The 20,669-nt window shown below is 37.9% G+C and overlaps 1 pseudogene; it reads left to right on the top strand.

The window, feature by feature from the left end:
- Window positions 1-593: 593 nt before the first annotated feature.
- The window catches only part of LOC122004256, a 38,642-nt pseudogene continuing 18,566 nt past the window's right edge, over window positions 594-20,669 (top strand).

A 20,669-nucleotide genomic window follows, 5' to 3' on the forward strand; every position in this document is an offset into this window, starting at 1 on the left:
TTCTCCAAGTCAAGAGGCGGATCAAAGCCAAGAAGAGAAGCTAGGGTTAGGGTTTATACTCATTGTAAGCTTGTAAGCTTGTATTTCTTGTATCCTTTCCCTCTCTTCTTGTATTGAGTCTTGTAGGGCTTCTCCGCCCTTGGTAGTTACCATAAAGGAGAGTTTTATTAGTGGAGGGTGTGTGTGTTGGTGTGGATCCTTGGATTAGTCACCTCTTGTGAGGTGGATACCAAGTAAACCAACCGTGTTAGCGTTGTGTGATTGTTTGTGTATTTTCCTCTGCCATATCTTTGAAGAAACAAGCAACGCCGAGCACCGAGCGAACACGATGAGCTATTCACCCCCTCTAGCTACTTTTGGTCCTAACACAGATAAGTCAGCCTGTGGCACATGGCCAGGCTCTCCACCCAATACTACAAACAGGTAAAAGGATTAGAGCCGATAGGAGGAAAGATAATTACAAGGAGCTTACCCCAGTTGCCATTTGGGTATGGCTGGTGGCGAGCGCGCCCGGGGGCATCACCGTCGCTCGGGCTCGGGCTTCTTCCCAGACCTGGCCGAGCGGGCCCCGTATGATGACTTGATGCTCAGGAATGCGCGACTGGGCGCTCGACTCATTGTACTCCTCCGTTGGCAGATGGAGAATCGTCGTGATTGATCGTCAGCCGCCAGGGGCCGAGTGGACTGAGGCTTCTGGAGCGGCCAATCGAGATGCAGATGCCGGGAGGATAGCCAATCGTCGAACCCTCGATAACTGCGAGGATGGCGACATGGAAGCCAGGGGCTCTGCGACAATAGGTGTAGGACCGTTAGATTCGATAGGGGGTGAAGATCGATTCGAAAAATAAGAGTTTAAACGCAGCGGAAAAGTAAAATAGACACAATGGTTTTACTTCGTTCGGAGCCTGTGACGACTCCTACTCGAAGGCTCGTGGTCCTTGACCACTTTCGTTGGGCAATCACTAGCAATTCGGAATAATGATTACAAGAGAACCATACAGGGAATGCTAATGAAAACTGAAAAGCAAATACCGACAAAAAGGGAAAAGAACGGAGCGTAGTGTCGGAGCTTTGTTGGCGTCGCACTGAACGTCGAGCAGCAAGACCAGCAGTAGAAGAGTTCTCAGCTTGATTGATGATTCTGAAGCTCCTGCCTGGGGATTCTTTTATATGCTATTCCGGGCGCCTGGATCCCTTCCGGGCGCCTGGAATGTGACGTAACTGCTCAAACCAAGATGCTCTTGTGAGGTGGATACCAAGTAAACCAATCGTGTTAGCGTTGTGTGATTGTTTGTGTATTTTCCACTGCCATATCTTTGAAGAAACAAGCAACGCTGAGCACCGAGCGAACGCGACGAGCTATTCACCCCCCCCCCCCTCTCTAGCTACTTTTGGTCCTAACAAGTGGTATCAGAGCAAGGCCGCTCTTCACCGGAATCATCGCCGGAAGGGTCAAGCATATCAAGAAAAGCTAGAGGGTGAAGAAGTTGGAGCAAATTCTTCAAGTTCAAGACTTTATCAAGCTCAACTTCAAGATGCAATTCCAAGATGGACTTGGATTTGACACAAGGGTGGCTCCACCGTACACTTCCACAAGTTTCGATTCTTGGAAATCAAGAATCGAAAATTTTCTTATGATGGAGATAGAGCAATGGTTTGCTCTAATGGAAGGCTTCAAGGCTCCAAGAAATTCAAAGGGCACAGTTCTAAAGAAAAGCAAATGGAGTCCGGAGCAAGTCCAAAGGTGCGAGGCAAATGACAAAGTGACCAAGCTTTTGGTCAATTTATTGCCAAGCACCATCCTTTGCAAAATTGGAGAATTTGAAGATGCAAAGGAATTATGGAGCAAATTGGCCAAGCTTCATGAAGAGATCCCCTCCACTGTACAAGAGCAAGAAGTATTCAGAGAGGGTGACTCTTTGGAGCAAGACCAAGAGGAGGACTCCGAGGTTGAGAGATGCTCAACCTCCGAAGAAGAGGAAATCCAAGAAGCTTCATCCTCAAGGGAATGCAACGAAGGGAACAAGGAGGGAGTATACTCCTTGTTTCATATTCAAGATGATGAAGCCTCCACTTCTAGGATTGAGGGGGAGCAATCCTTGGTGACACCGGATCAAGAAGAAGGAGAAGCTTCTACATCCGGGTCAAGAGACGAAGAGGAGGAAGAAGATTCTACCTCCACAAGTTAAGAAAAATCAAATGGAGGAGAATCAAGGTCCGATCAAGAGGAAGCTTCTACCTCCGGATCAAAAGGAAAAGATGCCACCCCTACAAGCAAAGGTATAAATATTTCAATTAATAATAAAAATCATATTATATGCTTTGAGTGTAGGGAACATGGGCACTACAAGAGCAAGTGCCCTAAATTGGCCAAGAAGAAGGGCCAAGTGGCACAAAAGGGCAAGGTGAAACCCAAGGAGATCATCCCCAACACAAAGAAGAGCAAGGAGCATATTATATGCTTCTCTTGCAATCAAAAGGGGCATTACCGAATTCAATGCCCCAAGGGGAAGAAGGTGGTCAAGGCTCAAGGAGGCACTAGTCAAGGGGGAGCCTCCAAGGTAAAGAAGAAGGTATCTTGTATTGAGCCTACCCCTTTACATTATGGTAAAAAGGATGATAGTTCTAATTTTTATCATTTTAATGTGATTTACCATAAGAATAGGAAGCATGAAGGCTTTAAGGAAAAGCATGTGGCCCTACATGCCAAAACTACCCAACCTAAGGTTAGAAAGGTAGATGGACACTTGGGAAAGAACACTAAGGATAATAGATACAAGCCCCAAAACAAAAATGCTCATGGGTGTAATGAAAAATCAAAATCTAAGGATTTAATGATAGAAAATCAAGTCTTGAGATCAAGACTTGATAAAATGGAAAAGACCCTAAAAAGGATGGAAAATATCCTAAAAGGGCAAAATGAGCATAACCTAGGTTTAGGGATACAAAAGCCATCAAATGGCCATAGAGGTTTGGGATACAACCCCAAAGCAAAAAAGGATGTGCCTAGTTATCATAGGGTTCCATATAGCTATGGAACAAACCCTAAGTCTAGAGGTCAAGTCAAAGATACAAGGGAAGATATCCCTAGAAGTATCTTTGCAACCAAAGTGACTAAGACTTCTAAGAAGTCTAAGAAAGTCACTAACAAGGTCACAAGGGAGGCTATCCCTAGAGTTGACCTAGAAAATGTGACCAAGGCTTCTAAGAAGCCCAACAAGGTCACTAGGAAGGTATCTAGGGAAGTTATCCCTAGTGAGTACCTAGAGCATTCAAGGAGCACCAATAGGTGTTGGGTTCCTAGGAGCATTTTCTCTACCCCATAAATGGGTTAGAGAGTGTCAACTCCGATTAGAAGGGTAGTTAACCCAACTTTGAGGAAATTGACACTCAAGGAGCATTTTCAAGGTTTTGTTAACTTTTGAAAATGAAATGGAATTATTATTTACTTCTTGAAAGAGTAAAATGTGCCTAATGGTGGAAGAATTGATTTTAAACTTAAATGGCACATATTGGGAAATTCATAAGAACTACCAAGTTGGGATTTTGGTATGTTCTTAGGAAATTTAAGGCAATCCGGGCCTTAATTTAAAAGTGCTACTTTTGTGAAAAATGAAATATGCCAACATTTGAGGATATGCTTAATTTCGACTGGCATAAATTAATCAAGGGAATCAGATATGCCAATTTAGGCTTTGGCATTTTCTTGAAGCACTTTAGGGCAATCTAGGTTTAAATTGTAAGTTTAGCTAAGGTTTTAAGGATACTTAGATAGTTAATCTAGGTATATTTTATTTTTGCTAAATCTTGCCATGATTGTTTGCCCATCATATGCCATGACATCATGTCTATTTTTGCATTCATGTTTTATTATGAAAAATCCAAAAATATCATGTCATGACACTCATACATCATGTAGTTATAGGATATTTTCTTTTGAAAAATTATTTTCTTTTGATGTATGCCATAACATTATCATGCATTGAGTTTAATTCCTTGTAATTAAGGACAAATGGCATTTAACAATACTTATTAACAAGTGACATCCTAGGTGGATGTCTAATATCTTTAAAATGCCTAGATAGATATGCATGATCCCTAGATTAGGGCAAAACCAAAATCTACATCTCACAAAGACTATAAGGTGACTTGTATGTGCTTTAGTGCACATTAGATTTTGGTGCGGGTAGAAGGCCTGATTTCAGCATCTTTGAACCATGTTGACTCTAGGTTGTTGGTGCGGGTAGCACTAACGGTCTAACCCAGGTTTTGATGAATGACAAATGGGTTAAGTTAGTTGTGTTGTTGTCTGACACTTTTATCAAGTGTGCAGGAAAAGTCCAGCTAGGTCGACGGGCTGACCGGATAGCTGGCGAGAAGTCCAAGCGGGTCGACGGGCTGACCGGACGCTTGGCGAGAAGTCCAGCTAGGTCGACGGGCTGACCGGATAGCTGGCGAGAAGTCCAAGCGGGTCGACGGGCTGACCGGACGCTTGGCAAGAAGTCCAGACGGGTCGACGGGCTGACCGGACGTCTGGCAGGTAAGTAAGGTAAGTCACTGGAGGGGAGTGACTGCGAGGACGCGTTCCCGGGAAGGGAACATTAGGCGTCGATCCGGCTTAGATCCATTTCGGATATCTAAGTCGAGATCGTGACTAGATTCCGGTCTCGGAAAGACGGAATCTAAGTCATACTCTTGATGCTAATTTTTATTACTTAGCGTATCTGTAAAAATGTGCTAACAAACTGTGCTGCAGGGTTTATTTGCCTCGGACTAACACTGTTTTGCAGGTAGGGAACAGTGAGGGTCCGGGCGCCCGGAATGGCTCCGGGCGCCCGGAAGTCCGGGCGCCCGGAAGTCCGAGCGCCCGGAGGCAAGTTTTATCCCCAGGACGACGTTGACACTTGGAGCATGCTGGTTGGGAGTGTTACGTCACATTCCAGGCGCCCGGAAGGGATCCAGGCGCCCGGAGCAGCATATAAAAGAAGCCCCAGGCAGGAGCTTCAAAACACAAGTCTGCTGAGAACTCTGAGTCCAATCACTCTGCTGCTCTGCGCTCCAACAACGTTCACAAAGCTCCGACGACTCACTCCGGCTCTCTTTTTAATTCATTGTTTGTCGGTTAGCTTTGTTTTCTTTCTTTTTCATTAGCAATATTTGTACGTAAATTGTAATTATCCGAATTGCTAGTGAATTGCCCAACGAAAGTACTCAAGGAGTACGGGCCTTCGAGTAGGAGTCGTCACAGGCTCCGAACGAAGTAAAAATCAACAGTGTCATCTCTTTACTTCTTTACTTTTCCGCTGCGTTTTAACTCGAGATTTTCGAATCGATATTCACCCCCCCTCTATCGAATCTAACGGTCTTACAAGTGGTATCAGAGCAGGTACCGCTCTGATTTGGTGCAACCACCAATCAGACAGGGGGTGAAATCATTTTTTTTTAATTCCAAACTGATATTATTATCTTTTTGGAAGTTTTTTTTCGTTGCATTTAAAATCAAAATTGGTACAACACCAACTTAGAGTTTCTATTTCTCCCGCACTGCTAATCCAAGACGAAGTCTTGGGATTTTTTCCAGTTAATTTAGTGTGTGCAGGATAAGATGTCTCAACAAGAAGGCTTCAGCACAGTACGTCCTCCCCTATTCAACGGGGATGACTTTTCGTACTGGAAGAGGAGAATGGAGGTCTACATGAAGACAGACTACGACCAATGGATGTGCGTCACAAAGGCTTACAAAATTCCAGTAGACAACTCCGGGAAAATAGTAGACCCTGAAGAATGGACAAATGATATAAAGAAAAAGGCATCAATTGAAAACAAAGTCATCAATACTCTACACTGCGGACTAACACGAGAAGAACTGAACCGGGTCGGACCACATGAAAATGCTAAGGAGCTTTGGGATAAACTGATCGAGCTGCACGAAGGAACAAGTGACGCAAAGGTAACAAAAAGAGATTTGCTGTTAAATAAAATTTTTAATATAAAAATGCAGGAAGGAGAAACGGCAAGTCAGCTCCACGCGAGGGTCAAAGATATCCTCAACGGTCTCCACGCGATAGGCCACCAAATGGAGAACCGAGACTTAATCAGGTACGCGTTAAATGCTTTTCCGCGAAACAATTTGTGGGCATCAATCGTAGATGCCTACAAAATTTCAAAAAATTTATCTAAATTAAAATTGGATGAACTCTTCTGTGAATTAGAACTTCATGAGCAAACTAACGCAGGGTCGAGAAAGGTGTAGCTTTATTTGTGTTCCTCTAAAGAAAAGAAGAACAAACCCGAATCGAAGAAGATTCCGATCAAGACTCAAGAGCGAAGAACACAGTGAACTGGTAAGGAAAATGTTCACCGGAAAAGAGAAGCTTCAAAACAGGATCTTCAGAAGATCAGTTCGCCAGCTGACTCAAGAAATGTCACATGTTTCGGATGTAACAAAAAGGGGCACTACAAGAACGAATGCCCAAGATTGAAACTTGACAAACCAAAGTCAACAAAGAAGAAAGCCCTCAAAGCAACATGGGACGATTCCTCCTCAGACGAATCGGAAGGAGAAAGGCAAAAGCACCAAAGTCACCTCGCGCTGATGGCTCGCGAAGCTGAAACGGAAGACGAATCAGAGGAATCGGAAGACGGGTCCGAACCCGAATCGAGCCACGAGTCCGCACTCATTTCCGAAGGTTCCGAAGAGGTATACCTAAACTTAAATTGTAAATTCTTTAGAATTATCTCGTGTTTAAATAAAAAAGTAGTTAAGTTAGAAAATGAAAATAAATCGCTTCTTGAGGAAAATCAAAACCTCAAGGAACAATTAAAAAATTCGAATCCAACTCAAGATCGAACACTTGAGGAGGAGAATTTATCATTAAAAAATGAAATTAATAAGTTAAAAGAATTGTTGGAAAAATTCACAACAAGATCTAAAAATTTAGATTTAATTCTAAATAACCAAAAGGCATGCTATAATAAAACCGGACTTGGATATAAGTCAAACTCAAACAAAACCTTTAAATCATTATTAACCCAATACAAAGCAACTAAACAAGCTTGGGTCCCGAAAGCGTGCTTAACCACGCAAGTAGGACTTAATCAATTCTATATACCTAAAGATAAAATACATTATATAAACTTGAATAAATCAGATCAAAAACTAAAATATAAATTTAACTTAAAATCAAAATTCAAAACTCAACAAAATTTAGATTATCACCAAGTTGATTATAACTATAAAAAGAATCGACACAAACCCAAAATCTAAATTAATGGCCAATAATTTAGGGGGAGGCTCCAGGCACCTCCAAAACTAACATACCCGACAGGGTAACCCAAAACAAACTAACCCGACAGGGTAATTAGGATTAGTAAAAAGAGACCAAGTTTAACTTGACTCATGGTACTGGTGAAGTTTTTGGATGATAGTACGTTAGGGAAGCTTGGGCATCGCATGTCTAGAAAGATATGGCTTCGATCTGGTGCATTTGGCCAAGTGGAACTGACCGAAGCTACCCTTAAACGAATCCTAACCAGTTAGACCAAGATTTAGTACTAAGTTCCGTGGATAGGACTATTCGGAAAACTTCGAAAGGTTGGTTACTTCTAATGATGTCCATGAGACTCACCGAGCTTAGAAGTTTATCCGAAGAATGCCTATTTGTGGAAACCAAAGCTAAGTCTGAATCTAACACTAGTTAAACCAAAACTCTATAATCAAACCAATTTCATCTCACAAAACCATAGGTTTCCCTGATTGATAATATAGATCGGGTGAGATGAATAAGACTTAAAAATTATTTAAATTTAATTTTAATCTTTAAATTAATTTCAAAATTTTAAATTTTAAAACTTAAATTAATTTCAAAATTTAATTTTAAACTTAAAATTAATTTCAAAATTTAATTTTAAACTTAAATTAATTTCAAAATTTAATCTTTAAATTTTTTTTAAACTTAAAAATTATTTTCAAAATTTTAACTTAAAAATTATTTTCAAAACTTTAACTTAAATTAATTTCAAAAAAAAAAAAAAAAAAAAAGGTCCAAAACCAGGGGCGGGCGCCCCTGGTATTCTGGTCGGGGGCGCCCGGAAGGGGTTCCAGGCGCCCCGCCCCAGCAACCCCGGGCGCCCGGAGTCCCCTATAAATAAGGGGCAGCAGGCGCCCCCAACATCTGCCCCACTCCCTCTCACTTTTGCCAAGGTTCACTTTGAACCTCAGTGCGAAAGTACTCTAAATCAAAATCTTCTTGCGGTGACGACGCTGTTGCGATTCAACCGAGGTCGTCAAATCTATATTTTTTTTCTTCGATGGCTCCTCGGTAAAACACTCTTCCACTCTCTAAAAATTTCTTTTGTCTTCTAAATTTTTTTTAAATATTCTTTATATACAGTAGGAAACGAACAAATACTGGTGCTGGACCCTCCAATGCTAGTACAGACCCTAGGTTTCCCACAGACGAACTTAGGATTAAATTTGAGTCCACCATTTATAAGGCCATTAGGACTACTTGCATAGATAGAGCGTTCTTCCTAAGGTCATGTCCCTCTGCCTTAGAGGTTATAGGCCACTACAATTTAAGGAACCTTGTCGAATGTACCAGTCCAATAAACATAAGTCTATGTGCCGAATTTTGCAATAACCTAGTAAAAGTAGACGACTTCACCTATACCACTAGGGCTGCAAGTACTGATATCGTATTTTCCCCTACGACTATCCGAGAGTTTTTAGAGTTGCGTCCTTCTACTTGCTCCTTTTTATGCTATCCTCCGAGGGATCTACCGTTCAACGATCCCTACTCACATATTACTCTCGATACGATGTATTCGTATTTTTTTGGGGGAGAGAGAGATCCCACTGTGACATAGTTTAGGTCAGTAGAACTTAGAGTCCAGGACTACGCTCTTTATAGGGTTGTAGTTCTTTGCATTTTACCACTGACCACTCGGGACATCGCTGTGATGCGCCCATTCCATTCATTCCTACTTTATGCCCTGATTCATAGGTTAGAGATTGACATTAGCCTACATATCTTTTCCACCATCATTTACTCAGCCGGATACATGACTGACAGTTGAGTCCATATGCCATTTGGTCACATTCTGACAGCCTATATGTCCTCACTGCACATTGATGTCACTAGAGGAGACGTTGCCCATATGACCGAGTTCGATGTTATATCCTCTCGGAACTTTTCCCTAGCCGGCATCCAGGTAGATAGAGATGATGGGACTATGACTTGGCGGAGGGGGGCACAGCACCAGCCCGATCCAGACGCACAGATGGACGAGTTCATGCTCGCACTATTTCCGGAGGAAGCCGCACCGGCTCCACCACCACCCCCAGCTTGAGCACCACGACACGCTCCCCGCACTCTAGCCGACCGTATGACCGGACTAGAGAGATCCATGGCGAGTCTCCAGCAGGAGAACTCCGACTTTCATCGGGACATACGGCGAGAGGTTGCCGAGTTACGAGCTGCCGGGGACACCCGCCACACTGAGCTGATGGCACTTCTTCGATCCTTGGGATCTGGACCACCCCCTTCATCATCTCAGTAGCTTTAGTGATGACCTACTTCTGTAGCTACACTATTTGTAAAATATTTTAGATTTATCTAGTGGCATTTCAAACTTACATTGAATATGTTCTATCTTAATAGACTAGGAAATTTCAAAAAATACTTTCAAAAATGATTTTATCAAATTATAGGTTAAACTTGTTTGCTTTCAAAACTTTCCATTTTTAGATTTTCAAAAACAGTTTTGGCCTTAGACTAGGTTTACATCCTTAGAAAGCATGTACCCATAGGACTAGTTTTTGAGCATCTCACCAACACCCTAGGGTTACCTTGCTTGTGTTTGACAAACATAGAAAGGGGTGAGATGCATAGGCCAACTGTCTGGACTTAAGATGCTTATTTCAGTGCATCAACATAAGTTTGGACGTTAAATACAATTCAGATATTAATCAGATTAAAGTTCATCAGTCAAGTCAAACACTGACTGATTATAATTTCCTTAATCTGACTAACCTAGTGAAAGCTACTATCTTCTAATAGTTAGTTAGTACCTAATTGGTTAGACAGCTGGTTAGAGTTAAGTATCAATTTCAGGGGGAGAAATAAAACTACTTTAGTTTTCCAAATTGAATTTTAAACTTAATTTTGAAAATCAAAATTTAAAAACAACTTGTTTAAAATTGTGAAATTCTTTTACCTCACAAACTTATTCTCCATTTTTCCTAGTCTTTGAAAACTGACCTTTTCAAGTATTTTAAACCATGGGTTTAACACTTTTACACTTTGAAAATTTGATTTTAGAAAACAAATTTTACAAACACATTCTAAAAATATGATCTTAATTTCAAAGCTAAATTTTACAAACTAAGCTTCTCAAAATCATTTTCTTTGATTTTGAAAATTGAATCTTTTACAAACTTAGTGTTGAAAAATAAATCAGTTTTGAAAAATATATTTTCTCAAACTTGTTTTGGAAATTTGGTTTGAAACATTAGACCTTATACACTTATGATTGAAAATTAGACAATCTACACTTAGCAAACTTTCAAAAGCTAAAGAACAAATGCGTTAAACAAGTTTTTTTAAGCTCCCCCAAAGTCAAATTGATTTTTCTTGGATTTAAAGAGTGTACTTTTATCCTTGAATTTTGAACCAAACTCAGTTATTTTTCATGATTAGGTAACTTAAACACTATGCTTATTTACCCTTGTTCTTTTTTGATGAATGCCAAAGGGGGAGGAGGGTTAGGTGGTTAAGTTAGCTAAACCAATTTGAAAACTCAAACTAACTTTAAAACCACACAAATGCATGTTGTTTCATACATATGCTTTCACTAACTTAACCAGGTTGTCATTTCATCAAAAAGGGGGAGATTGTTGGTGCGGGTAGCACTAACGGTCTAACCCAGGTTTTGATGAATGACAAATGGGTTAAGTTAGTTGTGTTGTTGTCTGACACTTTTATCAAGTGTGCAGGAAAAGTCCAGCTAGGTCGACGGGCTGACCGGATAGCTGGCGAGAAGTCCAAGCGGGTCGACGGGCTGACCGGACGCTTGGCGAGAAGTCCAGCTAGGTCGACGGGCTGACCGGATAGCTGGCGAGAAGTCCAAGCGGGTCGACGGGCTGACCGGACGCTTGGCAAGAAGTCCAGACGGGTCGACGGGCTGACCGGACGTCTGGCAGGTAAGTAAGGTAAGTCACTGGAGGGGAGTGACTGCGAGGATGCGTTCCCGGGAAGGGAACATTAGGCGTCGATCCGGCTTAGATCCATTTCGGATATCTAAATCGAGATCGTGACTAGATTCCGGTCTCGGAAAGACGGAATCTAAGTCATACTCTTGATGCTAATTTTTATTACTTAGCGTATCTGTAAAAATGTGCTAACAAACTGTGCTGCAGGGTTTATTTGCCTCGGACTAACACTGTTTTGCAGGTAGGGAACAGTGAGGGTCCGGGCGCCCGGAAGGGATCCGGGTGCCCGGAGGCAAGTTCTATCCCCAGGACGACGTTGACACTTGGAGCATGCTGGTTGGGAGTGTTACGTCACATTCCAGGCGCCCGGAGCAGCATATAAAAGAAGCCCCAGGCAGGAGCTTCAAAACACAAGTCTGCTGAGAACTCTGAGTCCAATCACTCTGCTGCTCTGCGCTCCAACAACGTTCACAAAGCTCCGACGACTCACTCCGGCTCTCTTTTTAATTCATTGTTTGTCGGTTAGCTTTGTTTTCTTTCTTTTTCATTAGCAATATTTGTACGTAAATTGTAATTATCCGAATTGCTAGTGAATTGCCCAACGAAAGTACTCAAGGAGTACGGGCCTTCGAGTAGGAGTCGTCACAGGCTCCGAACGAAGTAAAAATCAACAGTGTCATCTCTTTACTTCTTTACTTTTCCGCTGCGTTTTAACTCGAGATTTTCGAATCGATATTCACCCCCCCCCTCTATCGAATCTAACGGTCTTACATAGGTAACCAATCCAAACCCCTAAAATACATTTGTATACATACAAAGGGTGTTTTCATGTGAAAACAAGGATGGATTGGTTAAGGAAGGCTTCATTGAAGTTTAGGTTGAGGTTTGTTTCAAATATTGAGTATTTGAACCTCAAAACTTCTAAATTTGGGTTTCCTAAAGGTTTAGGGATTCCAAGTCATTGTTGGTGCAATGACAGAAGTTACCACCATATCTTTAGGGGGAGGGACTCTTTAAAGACATGAAAAATTATTTTTCATAAACCTTGGAAGGTGGTTAACCTTCTTTAAAGAAAATGCTCATGTATGAGCTTTTGAACTTGAAATGGGGAGTGGATATCCTTATTATTTCAAGTGGGAACTCAGGTGGTTAGAAAATGCTCAAGGTTGGGTATTTGTCTACATTGAGGGAGAAGTTAAGGATAAATGAAGGGTATGGGACCTTATTTATCGTGTTGATCACAACGAGCGATGTTGTGAACAACGAGGAGCAACTCTTCAGGGGGAGAGTCGTCAACAAATGGATTTGTTGATGTGTACCCAAAATTGGGGCAAGGGTTGATGTGTGCCCAAAGATGGGTTGATGTGTGCCAATAGGGGGAGAATGAAAGGACCTGTGAATGGGTGTAAGTTAGGCTTTCATTACCTAGAGGGAGTGTGCCCTCTTAGGGGGAGAATGAAGAGCTTAATTTATGTGTTCATTACCTAGTGGCATGAAGATTGAGGCTATAGGATTAGCCTAACTTACATGTGGTATTGTAAGTGTTATTGTTGATATTGTCAAACATCAAAAAGGGGGAGATTGTTGTTGCAACATCCCTCAGGTCAAGGTTGACCTGGTTGACCAAGCTGAGTCTTGGTTTGAGTTTAGATGTTTGACAATAAGAAATTGATTGAAGAAGAGTCAAGTAGGTCAGGGTTGACCGGATACTTGACTGGGAAGTCCTAACTGGGATGTTAGGTAGAATGGAAGTCCTGGTGAGTGAAGCCAGGCAGAAGAAAAGTCCTAGTGAGTGAAGCTAGGCAGATGGAAAACCCTAGTGAGTGAAGCTAGGTGAAAGTCCTGGTGAGTGAAGCCAGGTGAAAGTCCTAGTGAGTGAAGCTAGGTAGATGGAAAACCCTAGTGAGTGAAGCTAGGTGAAAGTCCTGGTGAGTGAAGCCAGGTGAAAGCCCTAGTGAGTGAAGCTAGGCAGATGGAAAGCCCTAGTGAGTGAAGCTTGGCAGATGGAAAACCCTAGTGAGTGAAGCTAGGTGAAAGTCCTGGTGAGTGAAGCCAGGCAAGGGAAAATCCAGATGGATCAAGGGTGATCGGACATCTGGTGTTGGGAAGTCCAAGTAGGTCAAAGGATTGACTGGATACTTGGCACGAGGAAATACAGATAGGTCAAAGGGAATGACCAGACATCTGATGGAAGTCCAAGTAGGTCAAGGGAGTGGCCAGATACTTGGCATGAATAGAAAAGTCCAAGTGGGGCAAAGGGATTGACCAGACACTTGGTGGGAAGTCCTAGCAGGTCAAAGGAGTGACCAGATGCTAGGCATGATGTACCAACAGGTCAAGGTTGACCGGATGTTGGTTTGAGAGATTTCCTGCGCATAATGCAGGACCGAAGCCGCCGGATCGACGCTGATCGATTCGAGAGCGATGATCGTGGATCGATCCAGCCCTTCTCGACGCTAGAGCGGATCGATCCGTGGATCGATCCAGATGTCCCAATCGATCAGTGGATCGATTGGGACGCGGCTGCTTCGCGCGATAAGCGCTGGATCGATCCATGGATCGATCCAGGCGTTTTTCCCAGAGCACAGAGGCGCTCTGGATCGATCCGTGGATCGATCCAAAGCCTCCCCGATCGATTGGGAACATTCGAATCGATCGGGATCCGACCGTTGGCGTCGATAAAGGCCGCAGGCGCACGATTCCTTCTGCATCGCTTCTCCGATTCACTCCAGATCTCTCGCCAGCTCCTCCACAGCACTCACAAAGCTCAGATCGCCAGTTCTTGAAGGATCTTGGAAGTTCTCCAAGTCAAGAGGCGGATCAAAGCCAAGAAGAGAAGCTAGGGTTAGGGTTTATACTCATTGTAAGCTTGTATTTCTTGTATCCTTTCCCTCTCTTCTTGTATTGAGTCTTGTAGGGCTTCTCCGCCCTTGGTAATTACCATAAAGGAGAGTTTTATTAGTGGAGGGTGTGTGTGTTGGTGTGGATCCTTGGATTAGTCACCTCTTGTGAGGTGGATACCAAGTAAACCAACCGTGTTAGCGTTGTGTGATTGTTTGTGTATTTTCCGCTGCCATATCTTTGAAGAAACAAGCAACGCCGAGCACCGAGCGAATGCGATGAGCTATTCACCCCCCCCCCTCTAGCTACTTTTGGTCCTAACACAGATAAGCCAGCCTGTGGCACATGGCCAGACTCTCCACCCAATACTACAAACAGGTAAAAGGATTAGAGCCGATAGGAGGAAAGATAATTACAAGGAGCTTACCCCAGTTGCCATTTGGGTATGGCTGGTGGCGAGCGCGCCCGGGGGCATCACCGTCGCTCGGGCTCGGGCTTCTTCCCAGACCTGGCCGAGCGGGCCCCGTATGATGACTTGATGCTCAGGAATGCGCGATTGGGCGCTCGACTCATTGTACTCCTCCGTTGGCAGATGGAGAATCGTCGTGATTGATCGTCAGCCGCCAGGGGCCGAGTGGACTGAGGCTTCTGGAGCGGCCAATCGAGATGCAGATGCCGGGAGGATAGCCAATCGTCGAACCCTCGATAACTGCGAGGATGGCGACATAGAAGCCAGGGGCTCTGCGACAATAGGTGTAGGACCGTTAGATTCGATAGAGGGGGGGGTGAATATCGATTCGAAAAACAAGAGTTTAAACGCAGCGGAAAAGTAAAATAGACACAATGGTTTTACTTCGTTCGGAGCCTGTGACGACTCCTACTCGAAGGCCCGTGGTCCTTGACCACTTTCATTGGGCAATCACTAGCAATTCAGAATAATGATTACAAGAGAACCGTACAGGGAATGCTAATGAAAACTGAAAAACAAATACCGACAAAAAGGGAAAAGAACGGAGTGTAGTGTCGGAGCTTTGTTCAAGGCCAGATCAACGTCGAAGCAAGACCGCAGAGAAGAGTTCTCACTTGATTGATGATTCAAGCTCCCGGGCTTTTTTATATGTTGTTCCGGCGCTGGATCCCTTCCGCACCGAATGTGACGAATCGCCAAACCAAGATGCTCCACGTGGCGACGACTTGGCCGGATAGAATGCCTTCCGGCGCCTGATCCTTCCGGCGCCAGATCTCCGCGCCGGACCACCTTGTTCCGTAAAAACTCCTTTTTCCCGCAAAACAAAGTTAGTCCGAGGCAAATATACATCCTGTAAAATAGATTGTTAGCAGTTAAAGTTCAACAGATGGATAAAAGAGTATGACTTAGATTCCGTCTTCCGAGACCGGAATCTAGTCACGATCTCGACTTAGACATCCGAAATGGATCAAGCCGGATCGACGCCTAATGTCCCTTCCCGAACGCCCTCACAAATACCCTCCAGGACTTACCTCACTTACCGCCAGACGTCCGGCCAGCCTCGACCCGTCTCGACTTCGCCAAGCGTCCGGCCACCCGCCGACCGGTTGACTTCGCCACTATCCGGTCCGTCTGTCGACCTAGCCGGACTTCTCGCCAAGCGTCCGGCCACCCGTCGACCGCTGGACTTCTCGCCAACTATCCGGTCAGCCCGTCGACCTGTCTGGACTTCTCCTGCACACTCGATCAAAGTGTCAGACAACAACAAAACTAACTTAACCTGATTTGTCATTCATCAAAACCTGGGTTAAATCGTTAGTGCTAACCGCACTAACAATCTCCCCCTTTTTGATGGAATGACAACCTGGTTAAGTTAGTGAAAACATATGCAATAAAAAACAAGCATTTAAAGGGTTTTTAAGTTAGTTTGTATTTTCAATTCTGGTTTAGCTAACTTAACCACCTAACCCTCCCCCTTTGGCATTCATCAAAAATAAGCATGGATTAAGTAAGCATAGACTTCAGACAAAGAAAAAGTGTTAAGATAGTCAAAATCTCAAACACAAGTGTATAAGTTCTAAATTTCAAGATCAAATTTTAAATTTTCAAAACAAGTTTCAATTTTGAAATGCTTTTCAAATAAGTTTTCAAAAATTCCAAGACTGAGTTTGAAAAATTTTATTTTTCCAAAACTGATTTAAGTTTGTAAACTTAAGTTTTGAAAAATCTAACTTCCACAATACTAAGAAAAGTACTAGTTTCAAAACCATGGTTTAAAATACTTGAAAAGTTCAGTTTTCAAAGACTAAGTAAAAAGGATAAAAGGTTTGTGATTTAAAACAAACAATTTTGAGTTGAAAAAAAACTTTCACAATTTTAAGCAAGTTGATTTTGAAGATTGATTTTTAAACTTTGATTTTCAAAATTAAGGAAAATGATTTTGAGTAGCTTAGTTTGTAAACTTAAGTTTTAAAAAATCTAATTTTCAAAACTAAGTTAAATCTAATTTTCAAAATCAATTTTCAATAAAAATTAAAACCCAATTCTTAAAAACAACTTAGTTTTATAAGAGTTAGTTTTCAAAAGTAGGTTTAAGAAATTTTTAAGAAAACATTTTTCAAACAAAATTTAAAATATTTTATATAAAGGGAAATTTTTTAATTAATTCCTCCCCCTAAACCTGACATAAATTTGAAAATATTTGCTAAAAATATTTTCCCCTTAATAACACTTAAGGAGATAATTAAAAAATAAACCTCCCCCTTAATTTGATACTCCTTTAATTTATTAATCCTCCTTATTTATTACTCCCCCTTAATATAAAATTTTACAACCGTAACATATTTTCGTACCTAAGTGTTTTAGGCGATTGTATAATTATCTTTATAAAATTGTTCATTTAAATTTGACTAAACGTAATTAACGTTAGATTCAGTTGAAATGAGTTAACCTTTAGTGTAATGTTAAGTAAGATAAGTTGTTATTAATTCAATAATTAATCAATATTAATAATTTATTGATTAAATTTTGCTTGATTCAATAATTTAATATAATCTAAATTTTGTATTAATTGATGAAGGTGTTAGTTAACTTTTCATTTACTTCCTTTTAAGTTGGATTAACTTAGTTTAAAGTTGGTAGTAGTTTGAAGTTAAACTCGTTATTAAACAAGGTTAAGTAAGGTTCAATTTAAGTCAAACTTTAATTATGTTTTAATAAAAATAATTAATATTTTAAAGGTTGATAAAAAAAATGACTTAGAGTAATTTTAATATTTTTACTAAGGTTAAACCTAGGTTATAATCAAATCAAGCTTAGTTCTCAATTAAGGTTAGATTTAAAGAATTAGTTATTTACTTATTAATTACTTGATTAAGTTTAAAGTCAAAATTTTAGTTTTAAGTTTTATCTTAGTTATGAATTTAAAGTTTTAATTCTAAGTTATATTAAGTCTTAAATTTAAGTTTTAAATGGATTTAAAAGAATTATTATTATTATTATTTTTAAGGGATTTCTAACCGGATTTCTAAAATAGTGTTTAAAAGGATTTTAAAATGATTTTTATAATTATTTAATGGCAATTAACATACGTTCATTTCAATTTTGATTTCAGATTTAAATTAGTATTAGTGATTAATTTAGGTTTAAGTTTTAAGTTTAAGTTAAATTTTTAAATTTTAATTGTAATTTCAATATTAAGTTTTAATTTAAGTTTTAATATTCAGTTAGGTTAAATTAAGTTTTAAAATAATTTTAAGAAAAACAATGTTTAAGGAAAAAAAAATTTAAAATCTAAATAATACTTTTTAAAGTTTAAGAATATTTTTTTTAAAAAAAATTTACAATGGTTTAAAAGAAGTTTTAAATGGTTTTTAAAAGAGTTTTTAAAATAATTTTTAAAAGAATTTTTAAAGTTTTGAAAATTATTTTTAAGAGAGTTTTTTAAAATAATTTTTAAAAGTTTTTAAAATGATTTTAAAAAGAGTTTTTAAAATAATTTTTAAAATGTTTTAAAATAATTTTTAAAAGAATTTTTTAAAGTTTTTAAAATGATTTTTAAAAGAGTTTTTAAAATAAAAAATAATTTTTAAAAGAATTTTTAAAGTTTTTAAAATGATTTTTAAAAGAGTTTTTAAAATAAAAAATAATTTTTAAAAGAATTTTTAAAGTTTTTAAAATGATTTTTAAAAGAGTTTTTAAAATAATTTTTAAAAGAATTTTTAAAGTTTTTAAAATGATTTTTAAAAGAATTTTTAAAATAATTTTTAAAATAGTTTTTAAAGAGTTTTTTAAAATAATTTTTAAAGAATTTTTAAAATAGTTTTTAAAATAGTTTTTTAAAGAATTTTTAAACTAATTTTTAAAGAATTTTTAAAATAGTTTTTAAAGAATTTTTAAAATACGTTTTAAAGAGTTTTTAAAATAATTTTTAAAGAATTTTTAAAATAGTTTTTAAAATAGCTGTTTAAAGAATTTTTAAACTAATTTTTAAAATAGTTTTTAAATAATTTTTAAAATAATTTTTAAAATAGTTTTTAAAGAGTTTTTTAAAATAATTTTTAAAGAATTTTTAAAATAGTTTTTTTTTAAAAAAAAAAGTTTTAAAAATAATTTTTAAAGAATTTTTAAAATAGTTTTTTTTTAAAAAAAAGTTTTTAAAATAATTTTTAAAGAATTTTTAAAATAGTTTTTAAAGAATTTTTTTAAAAAAAAGTTTTTAAAATAATTTTTAAAGAATTTTTAAAATAATTTTTAAAGAATTTTTAAAATAATTTTTAAAGAATTTTAAAATAGATTTTAAAGAATTTTTAAAATAATTTTTAAAGAGTTTTTAAAATAATTTTTAAAGAATTTTTAAAATAGTTTTTAAAATAGTTTTTAAAGAATTTTTAAAGAGTTTTTAAAATAATTTTTAAAGAATTTTTAAAATAGTTTTTAAAGAATTTTTAAAATAATTTTTAAAATGTTTTAAAATAATTTTAAAAGGATTTTTAAAGTTTTTAAAATGATTTTTAAAAGAGTTTTTAAAATAATTTTTAAATAGTTTTTAAAATAGTTTTTAAAATAGTTTTTTAAAGAATTTTTTAAAATAATTTTTAAAGAATTTTTAAAATAGTTTTTAAAGAATTTTTAAAATAATTTTTAAAATGTTTTAAAATAATTTTAAAAGGAATTTAATATTAATTTTTTTTAAAAAAAAAACTTAATTTAGTTTTAATTCGAAATTTAATTTTAATTTGAAATTCAAAATTTAATTTTAATTAATTTAATTAATTTTAATTTAATTTGAAAATTAATTTGATCCTTATTCATCTCACCCGATCTAGATTATCAATCAGGGAATCCTATAATTTTGTGAGATGAATTAGATTTTATTACAGAGTTTGGTTTAACTTGTGTTAGATTCAGGTTTAGCTTTGGTCTCAACAAATAGGCATTTTTCGGATAAACTTCTAAGCTTGGTGAGTCACCTGGACATCATTAGAAGTAACCAACCCTTCGAGGTTTTCCGAATAGTCCTATCCACGGAGCTTAGTACTAAACCTTGGTCTAACTAGTTAGGATTCATTAAGGGTAGCTTCGGTCAGTTCCACTTAGCCAGATGCACCAGGTCGAAGCCATATCTTCCTAGACATGCATAGACTAAGCTTCCCTAACGTACTATCATCCAAAACTTCACAAGTACCATTTTTCAAGTTAAACTTGAACCCTCTTTAACTAGTCCTAATTACCCTGTCAGGTAGGTTGGTTTGGGTTACCCTTTCGGGTATGTTAGTTTTGGAGGTGCCAGCTATTCTGGAGCCTTCCCCTGAATTATTGGCCATTAATTTAGTTTTTAGTTCTGGGTTTATTATAGTTAAGTTTTGGTTAAAATTTATAATTTAAATTTAAGTTTTTAATTTTGAATTAATTAAATTAGTCAAATTATCTTTCTTTAAGAGAGTGTATTTAATATTTGAATTTTCTTTCAATTTCACTTTTAATGAATTATCTTTCTTTAATAGCTTATTTTTAAAGTTTAAGTTTTTATTCATTTTTAACTTTGAATTAATTAAATTGTTTGAATTATGTTTCCTTAAAGGTTTATCTTTATTTAATATGTTATTTTTAACATTTAATTTTAATTTTGTTAAATTTAGTTTTGATTTTATCAAAGTGTTTGATTTTATTCTTATATTTTCTTTATTTTTTAAGTTGATATAATTAGTGGAATTTATTAGATTATTCTTATCATTAAAACTTAATTTTTTATTAATTAAATTATCTTGGGTTTGGATAGGATTTTCTAGATTAATATTGTCTAGATTATTAAATAATTTATTAATTTTATCTAGATCAATATTGACCTTGTCATCTCTATCATTTGAGTTTTCAGATTGGTTTAGGTTTAAGTTTGAATTTTTTAAATTAATTGGATTTGTTTTATCGGATAATATCCTAGGGGTATTTTTGTAATTATTGTCAACTACATTATTTTCACATATATTTTCAGAAATAACCAGATCAATGCTCATATTTTTTAAACTACTATTAGCAGGGGTATTTTGGTAAATATCACTAACCTTGAGCGCAACCCCTAATTCAGTAGGCTTTTCGATTGGATCTAACCCGAGTTCGGATTCGATTTTTACTTGATCCTCGAGCTCC

The sequence above is a fragment of the Zingiber officinale genome, chromosome 7B, assembly GCF_018446385.1.
Source record: "Zingiber officinale cultivar Zhangliang chromosome 7B, Zo_v1.1, whole genome shotgun sequence".
In the NCBI taxonomy this organism is placed as follows: domain Eukaryota; kingdom Viridiplantae; phylum Streptophyta; class Magnoliopsida; order Zingiberales; family Zingiberaceae; genus Zingiber; species Zingiber officinale.